This window comes from Diceros bicornis, chromosome 2 (genome assembly GCF_020826845.1).
Source record: "Diceros bicornis minor isolate mBicDic1 chromosome 2, mDicBic1.mat.cur, whole genome shotgun sequence".
Taxonomy (NCBI): domain Eukaryota; kingdom Metazoa; phylum Chordata; class Mammalia; order Perissodactyla; family Rhinocerotidae; genus Diceros; species Diceros bicornis.
The window spans coordinates 68043017-68062224 of NC_080741.1; the positions used below are offsets into that span (position 1 = coordinate 68043017).

Sequence of the window (19208 nt, forward strand, 5' to 3'; positions counted from 1 at the left end):
GCAGTAGTTGTGCCTCCTTTGATTCCAGTGCAGGCTCTCAAGCACCTCGATCATCCATCTGGCTCCACTCTAGCTGCTCATTTTTAAGAAACCCCAGTTGACCTAGTCCAGTGGTTTTTGTACTTAAGCATTTGTCAACATCACCTGGAGGGCTCCTTAAAATACAGACTGCTGGGCCCCACCCCCAGAGTTTCTGATTCTGTAGGTCAGGGGTGGGGCCCAAGAATCTGCATTTCTAACAAGTTCCCAGGAGGTGTTGAGGCTGCTGGTTCAGAGACCACACTTTGAGAACCATCACCAGAATCTGATCTCTGGACTACTCTCTTCTTAAGCAAATTTAGAGGAATTAAAAAATGGCCCCTTGCGAGAAGAGATTTTTGGGGTGATGAAAATGTTCTATATCTTGATTGGCACATGGTTACACTGGTGCATCCATCTGTCAAACTCATCAGTTGCCCACTTAAAATGGGTGCATTTTATCACATGTAAACACAATGCCTTAATAAAATTGATTTAAAACTTTTAGAAAATAAGGGAATCATCTGCTCCTACACATTTCCAGTGACATATCCGGTCAATCATCATTCAGTAACCACTTAATGAGCCCTTCTTGGTGACAAGCAGTCTGGTAAGGTCTGGGAATATAAGGGTGGATCAGATGGTGGTCTTGTCCTGAAATTTCTCGCAGTCTAATGGTGGATACTGAGAAGTATACCGCCAATTATTATATTACATAGTCAATGGCAGGATAGGAGAAGCTCAAAGCCCCAGAAGACATTGTACTGGAGAAGCCAATTTCTCCCAACCGCTATTCTTTTTCTTAAAAAACTACCTGGTCCACAGTCATGGCAGAGAATGGAACAACAGGTACCATCTACTCTTCCATCCCCTGGGCCACAGCTGGCTGGAGCAAGGTGATCCAAGCTTGATCAATCCAGGTGTCTGGGACAGGATTCTGCAGCTGAGCCAGGTAGCTGTGGGAGCTATAGAGATTAGGACTGAGGGAGCCGAGTGTAAGCAACAGAGGGTAACTCAGGAGACCAGCGGGGAAACTAGAGACCAAGCTCCTGCAGGTCTAGGGAGATGCCTGACAAAATTCTGGTTCCTCTGGCTGTGTGTACTTTTTGCAAAGAGCATTGGGAGAGTCTCCTGGAGCGGCGGTTCTCAAATATGAATGTGCAGAAGAATCATCTGGGCTGCTTGTTTCTGTGCCAGTTCCTCAGATTCCTGGTAGAGCAGGTGTGAGCATGGCGCAGGGATGGGTACTTACGACAAGCACCATCATGATCCTAATGTGAGTAGTCTGTGGATTACATTCTGAGAAACACTATTCTATATCCGCTTGTTTGTTTTTAACTCAAACCTCTTTGAGTGGAGGGCTGGTTCTTAGAATCAAAAAGCGCTAATTAAGACAGTGCATATTGCCAAATTTGGGGACTTAAGGAAAGCCATCAGGTAAAATGAGATATGGATCTTCAGGGATGAGTGAGAATTAGCCACGTAAAGTGGGTATGTGCGCATGGCTGGGAGGGGGCAGGAGAAGAGGTTGTGCAAAAGACCTAAGTCAAGAGAGTCTGGCATATTTTGGGATCCAAGTCTTTCAATGTGGCTAGCGCAGTGTGTGTGTGTGTGTGTGTGTGTGTGTGTGTGTGTGAGAGAGAGAGAGAGAGAGAGACACACACACACAGAGACAGAGACAGAGAGTGAGAGAGAGAGAGCACACTGGCCAACAATCAGAAAACCCTCTGGTGAACAACAGTTACTTCTTACTTCTTCCCACAGGCAACCTTCCATTCCTCCTCATGCCTCAGGGATCTCGCTGGCTCCTAGGCTGCCATCTTCTATTTTCCCTACCTAGACCATTTTTCTCTCTAGCTAGCTTCTCTGACATTTCTAGAATCAAAACCCAGCATTTTCAAAGAGTATTTAACACAAAAGCCTACAGGGAAAAAGCTTTGGGCTTTCTGGCCTGGGGCTTGGCGTGGGATGCCTGCCAGGAGCCACTGAGTGTGAGGCATGAGCAAACCTGGAAATGTGAAGAAACTGACACCCATGAAGCAACCTTGACCAAGAGGGGGACAGGAGCCCATGGAAAATACTCCCCTTTTCCTCCCCTTGTGTAGAAAATTCTAAGGTGCATTTTACATGGTGTCTCAGAGCATCCCCAGGGGGGACTGAGGTCCAGTTGCCCACCAGTGGTGATCTGCATCCTTCCTCCCTGTTTACACAATCCCACTCCTGCTCCTTGGGATTTCTTCCCAAAATAAACCATGGGCACCCAAGCCCTTGTCTCCAGCTCTACTGTAGGAGGAAGCTCAAGCTAAGACAGGCGAACAACAATAATGAAGAAAGGGAAGAATTAAGGTCATAAAAATATTAGGAAGGCTTATTTATCCCTCCTGGTCTTACCTGGAATGTAAATGGGGCTTGTTCAGACCTCTAGTACTCTCACTTTTTTTGCTTCGTTCTGCATTTTCCCATGAGAATACCCTTAGTTCTGTCTGGAGTGAGCACATATTTTACCAGCACTTCCAGTTTGGATTAAGTTTCTCTGAGGTAGCTTGACAGAGACGACTTAGATGAAAATGCTGCTGGTTGTATGGGAAGGCCAGCTCCTCTCCATACCTATTACCTAATTCTCTGACGGGCAGTGAGCAGGACCCAGTGGAGGCTGCGCCATCCTCTCGCGTAGCAGACACTCACCCACTCTTGGGGTCTCGCCAGGCCCTATGGCTGTGGAAAGCAGGCTGATTTCTGCCTCTGAGGAGACCCTGAGTGGGCTTCATGACACAATGAACTTCCTGGCAGCCTCTTCCATCAGTCATTATGTTGTTTTCTTTGGCCCTCAGGATTCTTGTCCTCTTCCCTCTGTCTATCTCTCTATCTTAATTGGTTTGCCCAAAGCATGTTTTTCCTAGTTCAAGCTACCATCACCACTTGCCTGAAGCATGGTTACAGTTTCCTAGCTAACTGCTGCTTTTATTTGATATTCCCCACCTAGTAAATATTCTACGTGACTTTTTTTAAAAACGTAAATCAGATCATGTAGTCTTTTAGCAAAGCACACTACTACCTCAAATAAAATTGGGGTTCTGTTACTAAGAATGGAGAAAGTGGTAGGCCACTAGTAGTTGGCACAGACACTAAGGATGTGGTTTCCCAGGTTAGCCAGGGAAAAGTGCTGCTGATGAAGATATTCAGCTCTCCCCTGACTAGCTGGGTCCCCTACCCTCACATCCCAACCCAGACTGTGCCTCTGTGAGTGATCAGAAGGCATGACCCCAGGAAGCCTGTCCACTTTATCATCAGACATATCCTTTGCCCCACTAATTGGACTATATCCTTTACCTGAGGTAAGCAAATGCTTGCTACTCACAGTGGCCTGAGGGAACATATGGTTTCTGCTGGCCTGTTAATTTACCATGGATCACCCAAACCGTTCAGAAATTAGTAAAACTAATTCCAGACCTCAGAGCCAGTCGGTATAAGGTTACTAATACTGCCTGACTTGGTCAGTAACAACTCAGCATTGTGAACGATTAATAATGATATGAATAACATCAATAGCTATCTTTCATTGATTGTTGACTATGTACCAAGCATTGTGCCAGGCATTTTACCCCAGAGGCCAGCTTCAGAGTATTAAATATGGTTATACACATAGTCTCAGAAGAGGTTTAGACTAGTTTCTTATTCAACATCATCCAGTTAGCAAGTGGTAAAGCTAGGATTAAACCCAGGTCTTCCTGGCTCCAACTCTCATGATCCTTCTAGTAACTCCCAATTGGCTGAGGCTAAGTCATGCATTAAACCTTTACACAGTTAGCATATAGGTTCTTGGTTTTAACAGAGACCAAGTAAGAGTGCTTTAGATTAGTTCTGTCATGAGTACAAGTCCAAGTAGAGGGTGGTCTGGCAGGGGGCAGGGGCTAGAACAGCTCTGCTCCACACAGAGGTAGAGGGACCCAGACTCCTTCCACCTTGATGCTCTGCAATCCGTTAGTGTTGGTTGGAGGAGGTCATTGAGGAGACATGACTGCTGGTTGACCCGCAAGCTGAACCAGGGCAATCAGAGGCTCCTGACCCCTCTCCCCTGTCCTTGGAATGTACGTTCCACCTACCATTCCCACACCAGGAGCCATTTCAAGGATGCAGCCATGAGAGAGTAATGTGCTGTTGAAACTCTCTGGACTGGATATGTGACTGAACTCCCTTAAGGCCTCTATATAAACTTTTAAGATTCTGACAAGTGGGTGACGAGATCTATTCCTCTTGCAGCTGCCCTTGCTTGTTAAACCTGCCACCTACCAATCTGGAGTGGTCAGCCTATGCTGGTTCCCAGGTCTCCCCAGTGGGATGAAGCTCTACTAGCCTACTTGGTAGCTGGATTGAGAATAACCTTTCTGGGGGCTCCCTTCCATTCCTTATCATCTCCATTTTATGAATGAGGAAAACTGAGGTTCAGGTAGTTTTCCTGATTTGTACAAGGTTACAAATGTTAAGTGACAGGTCTTAGATTCAAACACAAATATCTTTCTGGTTCCAAATCTACTTATAACTTTTCTATTGAGCCCCACCTACTTATTCCAGGGTCTAAATTACCTGGTTTGATACACAAAATCATTTTAAACTTCAGATTCCCAGGTCTTCCTTTCACATTGTGCTATGCAGACATGTCTGGTTTCCGACTCTCAGAGATTCCCACATTCTGGTGCCATTCACACTCTTTGCTATTTATGTCCTCAGTCCTGGGGCACGGCTCTCTGTCTCCGTCATCCAGCTGTGACACACTCTTCTGATTGGGTGCAAAGGCTTCACAAATTCATCTCTGACTAAAACACAATGTCACTAAAAATAGAGGAGCACTCAGGAGAAGAAAAATGACAGGTAACTCAGGGCAGAGAAAACACACATTTAAGGGTTTTACCCTTGAACACAGGTGAGGCATCCTTTCTCGTTTCCCTGCTCACCTTTAAGGAGAGCACTCAGAGCTTCAAATGTGGGGTACAACTCTGCTGAGCCCCTGCTCCATTGACTGAGTGGAGACATGAAAAGGAAGAGGTATTGAACGTTTCCAAATTCATTCCCTTAACTAAGAGTGTTGTGTTAGCCCACAGCCAGCCAAGTCCAAACAGCAGCAAAACAGAAGCTCAGACTAAAAGGAAAACCGAAGTCATGCTATTAAACTTACTCAGACTTTTGTAATTAGAAATCTAAAAAGAAGCTATTTTATTTCAGTATGCATTTAAGTTTGGGGTCATTTTAAAAATATAATTTTATTTTGAAATACATATATATCAGGAGGACATAATCTTTCAGGGGTTGGACTTTGAAAGGTCCTATGTGGGACTTGCATCTAGAGTAGGGTGACCAACTCATCCTGGTTGGCCGGGGACTTTCCTCGTTTTAGTACCGAGTCCTTCATCTCAGGAAACTTCTCAGCCCTGGACAAACCAGGATGGTTGGTCATCCTATTAGAAAACAAATTTCATTCTCAAATCTCCTCTTTTAAAATACAAGTCTCCTAAGCAGGTTAAAACAATCCACAAATCACACTGTAGGGATTTTGACTGCTTCTCACAAAATACTCCCCTAAAATAGTCTCCAATTTAAGAATCCATAAGGATCTTCTATTGAGGAATCATCAATTCAGACACCTATAGAGACAACACTTCAATAAGTGAGGAAGGTCATCTGCACAAAAGTTTTCCCTCTATTCTTTACTTTCACAAAGAAATATACTCCCATCCTTCTAGAAACCCACAGCCCACTCAGTTCTTTACCTTACCTCTTTTGATAGACATGGGACAGACAAGTATTTCTCCACCTAAGAAAAACTGCCCAAGCATGATGAAAAACAAGGGCAATCCTCATCGGGCCTCAGGGGTAGGGACTACGGTTTTCTTAGTCTGATTTCCTCCAGAAGCTGACCTTGGAGAAGGATTCAAGTGTAAGGCATTTATCTGAGAGGACATCCCAGGGAACACCAGTAGGAGAGCAGGAAATGGGACATGGAAATAAAGGCCACCAAAAAAAAGAGTGTCCTATTAAGTCAACTATCATTGTGGGTGATTGGAGTTTAATCCCACGGGGAAACTCTTGAAAATGGTGTAGAATATACACCTTAGTTACCCCACCAGATGGGCAAGGGAGCTTAAGCATCCATATACTAAACCGTCATCAGTGGAGGGTTGGGTGTTAATTCCCCAGCACTTCCAACCCACCACTTCCACAGTCAGAGAAAATCCTCAGACAAATGAACGCAGGCGCTGGCAGAGGGAAGTCAAGTTGACTTGCACTGGAGGGGCAAGGGCAAGAAAATATGGGCTGGGGACCAGTAGCATCTGCTACAGCAGTCAATGATAGAGCCTATGGGCTGCCACCACTCAGCCCTAGTCAACTGTGGCCATGTGGGAGTGCTGCCAGTGTTGTTAGAGCTTCTGAATTTTTAACAGAACCCAGGAGTCCAGAACTTTTCTGGAATTTCCTGATTCATAATTGCTGATGATTAATTCAAATATTTAAAAATACTCTAGGGACTAATCGAGCTCTCTGTAGGCAGAATTCAGTTCACAAACAACTAGTTTGTATCCACTAATCTAGGTGAACCCCTTTATTTTATAGATGAGGAAACCAAGGCCCTAGAAAGAATTGACTTGCCTAAGAGCACTCTGCAAGCTACCGGCTGTCTGAGCTGTTAAACCCAGTTCCCCATAACTCCCAGGCCAGGGCCCTTCCTACCCGCCATGCTGCCTTCAGTAACAAACCTCTCTCCTCCACCACACATCCATCTATAACACTGCCCTCCACTTCACTCAGAGCAAAGGGAGTCTTGGTGCTCTCCATCAATGCATTGCAATATTTTGTCTCACTGGAAATTGGATTTGTTACAATTCTTAATGTCACAAAAAGTTACATAGTACTTATTTTGTCCTGAGCACCCTTCTAAGTACTTTACAAACAGTTCCTTTAATTCTCAAAACAACCCTATGAGGTAAAGACTATTATTTTCCCAATCTTAAAGACAGAAAACTGAGGCACAAGAGTTAAGATACTTGCCTAAGTTAGAGTAGTTAGTGGCAGACCTAGGAGACAAATCCAGGCAGTTGTCTCCAGAGGTCAGGGGCCTAACCACTACTCAGCACTGCCTCGGAACTAACTACCTAGTTAGGCTTTTTAAATATCTTGATTGGTCCTTTTTTTCCCATTATAACAGGAATTGGCAAAAATAGGCTGGTGGGCAATTCCTGCCCACTGCTTGTTTTTGTAAATAAAGTTTTACTGGAATACAGCCTTATCCATTATTTTATGTATTATCTGTGGCTGCTCTTGCCCTACAAAGACAGAGTTGAGTAGTTGCAACACAGACCCTATGGCCCGCAAAGCCTAATATCTTTAGTATCTGGCCCTTCCCGGGAAAAGTTTGCTGACCCTGCATTATAGACTTGCCAAGCATTCCTCTGATTGCAAGTTTCTTGATTATGCTACTTAATCATAACACAGAAAATCTTATAATCCCCCCAAAGCTCTAGCATACACAGTGATGAATTCACAGGTTAGACTTCCAGAAACTACAACTGTGTAGAAGATGTCTGGAATCAGCAAAAAAAAAAAACCCTCAGAACCCCACTTAAGGAAAAAGATACCAAAACATGCTCCATAAAAGAGGCACAGACTTTTTTTTGTGTGTGTGTGAGGAAGATCAGCCCTTAGCTAACATCCATGCTAATCCTCCTCTTTTTGCTGAGGAAGACTGGCTCTGAGCTAACATCTATTGCCAATCCTCCTCCTTTTTTTCCCCAAAGCCCCAGTAGATAGTTGTATGTTATAGTTGCACATCCTTCTAGTTGCTGTATGTGGGACGCAGCCTCAGCATGCCTGGAGAAGCGGTGCGTCGGTGCACGCCTGGGATCCAAACCCAGGCCACCAGTAGTGGAGTGCATGCACTTAACCGCTAAGCCACGGGGCCAGCCCAAGAGGCACAGACTTAATCTTGGACCCTTATCTGGGTGAAGGTTTTTAAAGCAAGAGGATACAGAGAAATATGCAGAGAGGAGAAACAGAGCAAGAAGAGGCAACTCTTGTAATAGCTATCAACAGGCACCTTGCAGTTAGAGACCCAGGTTCGAATCCCAGCTCTACCACTTATAACTAATTTCTTAAACCTCAACTTTCTCACCTGTAAAATAGAAGGAATAATCTCATTTCTTGGGGGGGGGCAAGGTTGGGCAGATTAGCTAAGATTATAATGTATATGAAGTTCTTAGCACTCTGCCTGGGATTTGCTAACTACTCAGAGGAGCCCTATTATTAGGAATAATGGTAACTACAAAAGAATAAAAATCTGTGATTATTTGGACAGAGGCCCTCAGCCCCACACAACTCAGCTGTCAAAGAGTAACAGGATGATGGCAAGGAACAAAAAGTGATGTTTATGATGAGGAGCCCAAGTCAAGGCAAGATGTAACCACATTTATATACTCCCTGTAAAAAAGTAAAGAAGCGTGTGCCATGTTTTCATCCAAGATAACTCAAGCAAAAAATAATGTGGATAGGCAGAGGTAAGCTTTAATCACCTGGAAAAATCACTTAAGTGAAACAAATTTTTTATTCCTTGACAATGCTATATAAATGAGCCTGTATAAGGAGTGGAAAACAGGTTTGCATTGTATTCTTTGAAAGAAGACAAATAGTTACATTTCTCCCTCTTATTATATAGTGAAAGTATCAATCGAATAACATGAACACTTGCTGACAAACTGTCAATTTTTAAATACCTTTTATCTTTATCATTTTCACAGCTTTTCTCTGAGATCTAAAAAGGAGCAACGATAGTCTTCCAGTATGCTTTTCCAAGTGTCATTAAACTCGGTGCTAGAAAGGACAATGAGAACCACTCATGATTTGAACTGTTTAAAGCGCTGAATCATTGCAAAACATGATGTCTTAATTTGTTTGAATGAAACGTTTGACCTCTAGTAAACTGGACAGCCCATTCTTTTAGGCAGTGAAAAGTGCAGCTAGACTGGGAACACGGAGGTATATAAAACAGCACACTTCTTTTTTCTTTTCAAAATACAAATTGAATTAATTTAACACAGTTGGAGCAAATTACCATGATATGTCCTCAGTCTAAGTCTTATGGCCCCACTGGGATAGGGCTCTATGGTCCCAGTCTAGGGGCACATGGTTTTCATTACTTAATCAGGATCCTGCATTTCAACTGGCACATTTAAATGGATGCAATCAGTCCATTTGTGGTGGCCTCAAATAGCCTTATCTTTCCTGATTTATCAAAAAAACCCACACTATCCTGTTTTACGATTTGTCTAAATACTGAAAGGTTACTTGATATGACAAGGTACACCAAATATGATTTTTACTGCACAGCAAATAATTTTACTGAAACGTTCCACTGACACACTACTGATAAGGAAGGCTTTTTAAATGCATTTATTTATCTGAGACTTTTTTTAAAAAGTTAAAGTGAGAATCACGCAACAGGTACAGATAAAGTTCAGGGTGCACACTTCTGGTTGTTCATAGCACAAATAAAGGGTTAGAGGTGGAAGGAACCTCAAGTGTCACCACCCACTTGACAATCCAGAGAGCGAATGGACAGGGCTCAGGTCAGTGGGCTGCTGAGATAGGATCAGAAATCAGCCTTCTTGATTCTCCACCTCTTTTTCCTCAGCTCTTCCTTTATCTGGCAGAACCCTGCCAGAGCATTCAACTTGGATGAACTTCGGGCAGAGCTGGCTCTGTGGGCTCTGCGCCTGTGTCAGGTCACAGATGGTACCCCCGCTCTTTTGCAATGACTGAATTGATGGGATGGGCTCAGTCAGGTGCAACAAGAGATGCCTGAAAACAATCCTCAGGCTGCATCCGTTGTTGGGTCCCCTACCGACGCTGTCGGCTGTTATAAGCACCAGCTGGAAGATGGATGCTGGTATTCCAGAAAGACCTTTTGCATCAGGAGGGGCAGTGACAGACCCCATGCCGTGGCGGAGGCATAATTATTTTCAATAACTGTCTGTCTAGGCCAGTTGGTGATTTCCAAAGGAAAGCACTTCATCACTGCAACAAAACATTCAGTGCTTATTTGGGGGTTTGGGGGACAGTTTTGAACTTATTTCTTACGTAAGGTCACAATGCCGAAAACTCCAGTCTGTTAATAGTTTATTTAGCAAGGCAGAAAGGAATATAATCTTTTATAAGTCATGATGAAGGACAAATTAATGGACAACTTTGGGTGTTTGCTCAGGATCTGTTTTAGGGGCAATATCCTCATTAGAAACAAGATGGGCCATTAGAAGCTCCTGTGAGGTGTGCTCTCTGGAGAGAAGGCCAAACCTCTCAGGCTGTGACTGTCGGGGATAAGAAGAGCAGTCTCTTGCAGGGTGGTGTCAAGAGCACAGGCTCGGTTCTGAGTTTGAATTCCAGGTCTGTCACTAGCTGTGTGCTTGTTCACATGGCCTCTCCAAGTCTCAGTTTCCCCCTCCGTAAAGTGTGGGTTATTGTAGGTCATTGTGGAGACAGAATGAAATTCTGTATGGAAAGTAGTTGGCAAGTGCCTGGCACTTACAGGGACTCAATAAACCAGGACTATTATTACCACGCAATGGGGCTTGTTCTTTGAAGAGGGAGGTTATTCTAACCGAATGCTCCAGACTGATTCTCTGTGTTGATCAGATTGTTGCTGAAATCTCCACTTTGCACGTGCAGGCCTTTTTTTTTTTTTTTTAATCTTCCCTGTTACTCGTACTCTTTCTCCTGCTCATCAAGCCTGTCCTGGAACTCTCCCCTTGCTGCTACAAACCTTTCAGGCCCAAGTGAAACCTCACCGCCACACCCACCCCCCCACCCCCATCCCGCTGCAGCAGCTCTGGGGCAGATCACTGCACTTTCTCTGGATGGAGGAGTCCACCTCCCACGTTCACGTACATCTGCTCTCTCCAACTACATTACGCTTCTGGGACACAGGGGATTACCTTACACTTTTTGTATCCTCCACAGCACCCAGCACATGTCCAAGAATCTTCTAGGTTCTCTGATCCCTTGCTAGGCAAAGTGTGGTCCACAGACCAGCATCATGGGCGTCACCTGGGAGCTTGTGAGGAACACAGACTCTCAGGCTCTGCCCCAGATCTACTGAACCAGAATCCGATCCCTGAGGGATGCAAGTGCACAAAATTCAAGAAACATCGTTCATTCCAGTATTTCCAGTACATTCCAGTATTTCCCAGACTTCAGTCATTCACATCTTCCCTTCATAGGTTTAGCCTTTTTCAATACACCCCATACTATGTTTTACCTAATATAGATTTTTAAATGAACATTGATACTATGTCCTTCTTAGCCTCACCCTAAGCAATAACATCCAATCTTTCAATAGTTTATTTGGCAAGGCAGAAAAGAATATATTCTTTAGTAAGACTTGAAAGTCTAAGTGAAAAAAAACCCGGGGATACACATTCAAATAAATAAAAAACCATTAGAGTAAAATGATTCTCCATTTATCATCTAAAATCAACTCATGTGTGGACCACCAGGAGTTCACCTACCCCACTTTAGTAAACACAGCTCTAGACTTTTTGTAGCTGGGTTAGAAGACATCTCCCCATCTCCTGATCCAGTGTTCCCGGTATGGGCCTGCTCCCACCCAGCACAGTTGTCCTGCGGGGTACATGCATTTGTCCTAAAACATAGATGGTCGGTGTAGGCAGACCACCTCGGTTCTGGCCCTGCACCATCCCTTAATAACCTACCAAGTCACATCGCCTCTTAAGGGCTCATTTTGTGGGGTAGCTGACCTCAGGCTCCCTTCCAAGTCCAACAATATGATGTAATAAATGACAGCGGGGCCTCTGAAGTCAGAATGACTTGGGGTTGAAATTAAGGCTCCATTAGTTGCTAATTTCATTAAGTCTCAGTTTTCCTCATCTGTAAAATAGGGATAATAATAACAATAAATGGAAATACTCATATCACAGGATTTATAAGAATAAATAAAAGGATAACTGAAAAATGCTTAGACTAAAATTGGGCACATAGTCAGTGTTCAATAAATAATATAGCTATTATTATTTTTTTCCTAGCCTCCACAAACAATAATAGCTAACATTTATGGAGTGTTTAATACATAGCAGGCACTATGTCAAACACTTTACATTCTGTCATTTAATCCTCACAATAATCTGATGAGATGGGAACTCTTATTCTCCCCATTTCATTGACGAGGAAACTGAGGCACAAAAATGGTTAAGCCACTTGCTCAAATTCACACACTTAGTAAGTGGTGCATTTGGATTTGAGGTCACGTCATCTGACTCCAGAGTCAGTGATCACAACCAGGACCCATTCTGCCTTTCCAGAAAATACCAGTCAACTGCAGACTTTACCAACTCAACAAGTATTATGTGATCTTGGCAGAATAATTCTCAGCACAAGTGAGCACTTGGTGAACGTGAGCTGCTCTTGTTACCATTAGTTCTACCATCATTTGTTGAGCCTTCACATCTGAACAAGACACTACTAGGCATCAGGAGTTTCATCCTTCAGTTATGCTGAGGACTTCTTTACTTTTTTTTAACGCTTTTTTAAGCATAACATACATTAAAATATAAATATACAGCTCAATAATTATCTCCAAGTTAACTGCCATCGCTGTGTCACCCCAGTAAAGCTCCTAAACACTTTTCCTCCCTCCTCTTCAAATGTAACCACTGCCCCAGGGTTTCCGGACCTTGGCACTATTGACATGTGGGGCTGATCATTCTTTGCTGTGGGGGCTGTCCTGTGCATTGTAGGATGTTTACCAGCATCTCTGGCCTTTACCCACTAGATGCCAGTAGCATTCTCCTCCAAGTGGTAACAACCAACAATTTCCCTAGACATTGACAAGTGTCCCTGGGGAGACAAAGTCACCCACGGCTGACCTTTTTGGTAATCACTTTCTTGCTTTCCTTTACACTTTTACCGCATGAGGGTGCATCCTTAAACGTTATCATTTAGTCTCGCCTGGTAAAAAGAATTCTTTGTACTTTAATCTATTAAATAGACCCTTAATCATTGCCCCCTGAAATAGCCTTCATAGATGGGGTGACCATGTAATTTATCATCCAAACTCGAGGCACAGACATTGCCCGAGACTGACCTGAGCCAGCCAGCATGATCACCCTACTTCTAGGGAACTCCGCTGTTAGTGAACATTATCCTCACAGCCCCACACAACCAGGGCCCCCTTCCCCACTGGACAATTGTACATGAAGTGACAGAGGACAATTAAAGGCAGCACATGCCCAGAGGCAAAATAACATAGACCCAGAGAAACACCTCAAAGCCGAAGAGTTGCAAGGAGAGAACCCATTTGCCTTGGGCCTTCAGGAGGTGTATTCTTCAAATAATCTGTTCTAAGACACCATTTAAATAACTAGTTTCACCACATTAGCACAACAACAAATTGATTAAAATAAATGCCTTCCAAGATTTGCACATAAATGCAAAAAAAAAAAAAAACGATCACCATCACCCTTTGTAAGAGGTTTAGGGTCTGTAGTGGGTTTTCAATCAATATATCTGCCTTTTTGCCCCTCACTGGCATTGGAAAGTTGAGCAACCACTACTAATTTGACTTGCTCTGCATTTTGATCTCGTAAGTCCTTCTATTGACGATGTTAAAAGTGACAGCTAAAGCTTTCCTTACAGACATGAGAAATCACATTGATAACCTATTTGTCTGAATATAATTCTGTTGGGCATCAAAGAGAACAAAAATCAGCCTTCATTGAGATAGGCACTTGTACACTGTGGTGAACATTTATTCGATTTCCTCAGCATCCATTTCTTCTTTTTCCAGCAACTGAATTCATCTGGAGGCCCAGCCCTCTGGTGTCCACAGTCCACGTGGTCTGGGGGGACTCCACCACTGGGGCAAAGCCCTGGACCTCTGCAGAAGTCATTGGGCACAGGGGTTCCTCCAGCCAAGCCAATGGGGCCAGGCAGAACTGGTTTTGAGACTTTTTGTTCAACAACTGGGGAAGGGGGTTTATTCTTTTTTATTGGACTTGAACCTGGAATTGTGTAAACTGGCAACTACTACAGTCATCTCGCCACCCAATGAGAAACCCAATACACAGAGGAAGGAAAAGAAAGGCAGGGCTGAAGATGAAGAGAAAGAAATCAGACCCTAAAGTCATTGTTCAGGCCTGAGCAAGATGCTCTTGAAGCCATTCCCACGTATGTAACTTGAACCTATATATATGAAAAAAAATTGTAGACGTATATATACACATATCCTAACTCCATTTAAATCAGGTGTTTATAGAACACCTTATTATCAAACATACTTATTATAAAAATATACTCTGTGGCAGTGGCTTTCAAACATTTTTGACAGCGACTCACAGCAAAAATTACATTTTATACTGCAACCCAGAATGTGTACACAGTCCCAGATAAAGAACTGACTCAAAGTTTCATGAAACTACGGAACCCTTAATAGCAAATGATAATGCTGATATTTTCTGTCCTGTTATACTTAAAAAAAAAAAAAAATACTGGTTGCAACCCACTAAATTGATTTCATGACTTTTATTTTGAAAAACACTGCCTTATGAGATTAGGTTAAAAATTGATTTCACCAGGAAGAATGAGATAAGAAATGACATGATAATTTCAGTGAATCCAGTTATTGTGGAAAAAAGGAGATTTGGCCCCTAAATCAAGCATCTAGCAACAGAAAACTGCCATCTTACCATTTCTCTCTGACTGCCCATGACACATTTACCAGAAGAGGAGAAAAAAATCTTAATGACCTAGAAACAAATGAATTACCAAAAAAAAAAAAGATAAGTGCCTTCTAAAACAAAATAAAAACCACATCTAAAAGGAGAAAGAGATACCTAAGTAAAGAGAGAGAGACACCTAAGTAAAGAGAGAGAGACACCTAAGTCCTGCTGATGAGCTGAATTACATGATTTATTTATATATAGGCTGAAGATAGTAATTTCAGTGAACCTCACCAGTCGCTGAGTATGTAAAAATAGTGCCTTCCAGATAAGATCAGATCTCTGGGCAGATCTGGAGGGAGGGAAGAGGAGAGATGGGGAGGAAAGGAGGGAGGAGGAGAGATGGGGAGGGAGGGAGGGAGGCAAAGAGAAGGGAGGGAGAGAGAGAAAGGAAGACGGAGAGAGATCACTTGCAGTATAAGCCTCAAGCTTTCACCTATGTGTGTAAAATAACTGAAGAGTTCCTAAAATTTTAGACAATTACTGTGGGCTGGATAAGGCAGTCAGGGTATTTTTAACTGTTTTCCATGTACCTTATTTGCATTGTCGGTTAGCCAAAACTTCCTTTTTGTCTGCTCAAAAGCACTGCAGAGTCTTAATGAAATCTGTGGAATCAAAGAGAGAACTAGGATTCTCAGCCTTGCTGGAAATAGAGGGCAGTGACAGTAAACAATACTGAGAAAACTTTAGCTGCTTTTATGCTCTGGAGTGGCTGTGGAATAAATTCCTCCCACGCTTTTCTAGATTGTTAGCCTCAAGCACAGTTGTTGCCTGTTTAAGAAGCCCCTGAACTTTTCTGCCACTAAGACGGAAATTTATTAATTTCAAAACAGAGTGAAGTTGAAGACAATCACTTGCACACCCAGGAGAAGTGACTTCTGAGAACTTTTCCAGTGTTGATGAAAACCAAACCTCACCATAATGGTATTATAGGTAGATTTCTTCATTTGTCATCATCATCTTGTTCAAATACATTCCACCTGCATTACTGAATTTAAGCAAATAAAGTGTTTGATTAATACTTGCAGATGTCATCAAGAAGTGATAAACCTCTCCTGTTCAAGTCCTTGGAATTGCCCGAATTTTTCTGGCCTTCTTTTAGGAAATGTAAGCACTGTTCAAAAGGTATGTGTGCCCGCGCTTTACTTTTTATTTCAAAATTTTCAGATATACAAAAAAGAACGAATCATAGAATCATCAGTATACCCATCACCTAGTTTGTGACATTCAGTTTAGAGAGCAAAATATATACTGATGGTTTACTCTGGGTCAGTCATTCTTTTAAACATCATCTTATGTAATTTTATGAAAAAAATATATGAGGTAGTTATTGATTGTTATTATTTTCTTCATCATCATTAATAACACCAGAGCACTTCCCTTTTAGAGGCACTGTCACGGTTAAGAGCCTGGCATCTGCAATCAGACCTCATATAAACCCCAGATTACCACTGTGACTTATGGCAAGTTACTTAACCTCCCTCTAGGGCTCAGTTTACCACTCCATGGACTGCATATGATGCCCAAAAAGTGCCTACTGGGGTGTCTCACACAGTAAGCTCTCTCAACCTCATTCTTAACAGCCTGTATGGCGCATGAAAGAGCAGTCTGATGAGGTTAAATAAGGCCAAGCCGCTTTTCTTGCCCTCCAGACATTTGATGTGGAAGTTCCACAGATCCATTCTCTTTAGGACAGGAAACAGCATGTCAGGGATTGTGCTAAAATCTCACACGCATCCTCCAAATTGGAGGGTAAGTTTCTGGGGCAAACACTAGCTAACCTTTAAGGATCAACCAGCTTTCCGGAAAGACTGCTGCTGTCAGCACTCCGCAGTCTTTCTTCCCCGAAGGGGCCACCTTCCAGACGCAGCCGTCTGGGTACCAAGCAGCAGACCAAGTCGGTTCGCAAAGTTCAGAGGAGTTAGCTCTGGTATGTTTACAAGTCCTAGCAGATCGCAGGAATGTTCAGGATAATTATTACCCCACCCAGGAGCGCCCAGCCCAACCCTCACACATCTGGAAGGAAGCGTCCACACAAAGGAGGGCGAGAGAGACCTCCTCCTGCGGCTGCTTTCCCAGGCCCGGGGAAGATTTAATACAAGCTCTCACCCCTTTTGTGAACAAGACGAGGCACTGCTCAGTAGTATCGTACGGAGCACAGGACATGCAATGCAAAGGAAGAGTCTATCCTCTAGTCCAAACCAAATGGCATTTCTCAAAATATCACCTTTGTTTTTCCCACCCCAGATGAAAGTGAAAAGTGAAATACTCCAGGAAATAGAAAGGGAGCAATCCACACGCACACAGCCTCTCCAACGTAGGAGCGGCTCTGACACACCTATTTAAAAAGGACAGCCAAACCCAACCCATAGTATCCTCCGCTAACGCACGGAATTTCTCCCCACTCCTTTCGCTGCCTTTTGAAAGTCTCTCTGGGAAGCCAGATCTGGGACGCATCAGCATTTCTCCCCACCTCCCACGAACGCACGGCAACCAAAGCACATGGTCCCTTGGCGGCATGTTTGCAAACCCCACCAGCGGCACTGCCTCGAAACCGCCAAACTTCCTGTCGCCACACCACCAAAGCAACCGAAGCGGCGCGCCAAGTGCCCGAGGGACTCCAGCGGAGGCTGCAGGCAGCTCCGGAGCCGAGGGGCGGGGTTTCCTGCTCGCAGGAGCGCCCGAGACCCGCACCTCCACTGGGGGTCTCCAGACGTGCGCGCTGCGCCCGGGGCGCATGGGAGCGCCGGCTGTGGCCGCGTCTCCCGGCCCGCCCCCGTAGCGCGCTCGAGGCAGCCGCGGCAGACGCCTACCTACCTGCTCTGCCGCCTTCTCCCTCGGGCGCTCGGCGGCTGTCGACCGCTACTTTATTGTCTCGGCTGCTCACCGCGCGGGACCTGAGGACCCGACTCTGCGCCAGCCCTGCAACTCCGCTCAGCGCAGCGCCTTCCCCGGCGCCTGCCTTCCTCTTCCTCCTCCTCTCTGCCCAAGCTCCTGCTCAGCACGTGAGCCGCGCAGCCCGACTCCCCGGCTCGCTGGGCAGCCAGCGCCCGCCGCATCCCCCGGCCCGGGGCTGCTCGTCGCCCCCACCGCCGCTCGCCGCGCCTCCTCGCTTGGACCCACACTTGCAGCTGTGCCCCGGGCCGCCTTCCTCGCGTCCTTCCGTCCTGCCTGCCTCCTCTCGCTGTCAGCCCCGGCTCTGGGCTCCTCTCTCCCCAGCTGCCCCCGCCCGCCGCCTCTCCGGGGGCTGGGGCGGCCGCTGCCAATGAGACTCGGCTGATGCGCTGTTCCGGCCCAGTCATTGTATCGGGAGGGGAGGAAGGGGAGGGGGAGCGGGAGGAAGGGAGGGGGCGCCCTCAGCCCCCGCCGCGCGGCTGCGGGCTGGGCTCGCCTTCCCCGACAGAGAAAAGGCGCCGGTGCCAAGGGGCGCGGAGCGGCTGGCGCTGCCAGGAGTGGGGGAAACGGAGGGGGTCACATGGCCGCGCCTGTCCGTCTCTCCCTCCGACTCAGAAAAGCGCTGGGAGGGACTTGATTCCGCCTCCCAGGCTTCAAGCATCCCAAGACCGGACTGCCCTTAGAATAAAGGGAATGAGGCACCGGCGGCTGCGGGAGGCACAGAATCTAGCCAGGGATGGGAGTGGGTCTGGCTAATGACTTGATCTGAGATTCCGCAAACCTGGTGTCTCTGCGCTTGAAAGAAAGAGAAAGAAAGAGGAAGGAAGGAAAGATAGTAAGAGAGAAAGAAAGAAAAGAGAGTAAGAAAAAACGAGAGAGAGGAAGAGAGAGAGTTAGAGAGAGAAAAGAAAGGAGAAAAAAAGAGTTAGAGCCTACCCCATGAGAGGCATTTATCCTCCAGAACAGTTCTGTGATGGAGGAGTGTTTTATTGTGCTTTCTTTACCGACAAGGAAACTCCAGAGGTTAACTCAAAATAGCTAATAAGTGGCAGGGCAGAAATTCCAACTTGATCTGATGCTGAGTGTAGTACAGCAAATGAGAGAGGAAGGGAGGACCATTCAGGAAGGACCTCCTATTGAGATTTTCATATTCTCTCCAAATAAGTTGACAAGTAGAGCGCCAGAGGGACTCGGACAGGGCGGAGAGAAACTATTTCCCAAACAGCTTTAAATGTGTGTTCCACTACGGGACCCACTGCTCTAAACACTATGAATTAATTCGCTTAAAAACTAAACCCATTTTTAAAAACAATTATCTTGAGACTATACATTATTATTGTTATTATATGGATCTGTATTTTGGTGAAAGTTTGGTTGATTCATCCAATGCCAGTATTTGAAGGAGACCACAGTTTCTGTAACCCTGGTATTGGCATTTCTCTTTCTCCTCCTCATCCTCCTCCATCTTTTCCTTCTTTTCTTCTTCTCCTTTTCCTTCTTCTGACAGATCACCAGTCTACAAGA

General features: G+C 44.8%; 1 protein-coding gene across 2 annotated transcripts in view; it reads right to left on the reverse strand.

Annotated features, from left to right (window-relative positions):
* The window catches only part of FRMD4B (FERM domain containing 4B), a 311911-nt gene extending 293966 nt beyond the window's left edge, over positions 1 to 17945 (reverse strand). For both annotated transcript variants that reach the window (XM_058562852.1, XM_058562834.1), the window contains exon 1: positions 17607 to 17945. The gene's annotated coding sequence lies outside the window, so the exon portion shown is untranslated. The remainder of the gene's footprint in view (positions 1 to 17606) is intronic.
* Between the last annotated feature and the right edge of the window lie 1263 nt (positions 17946 to 19208).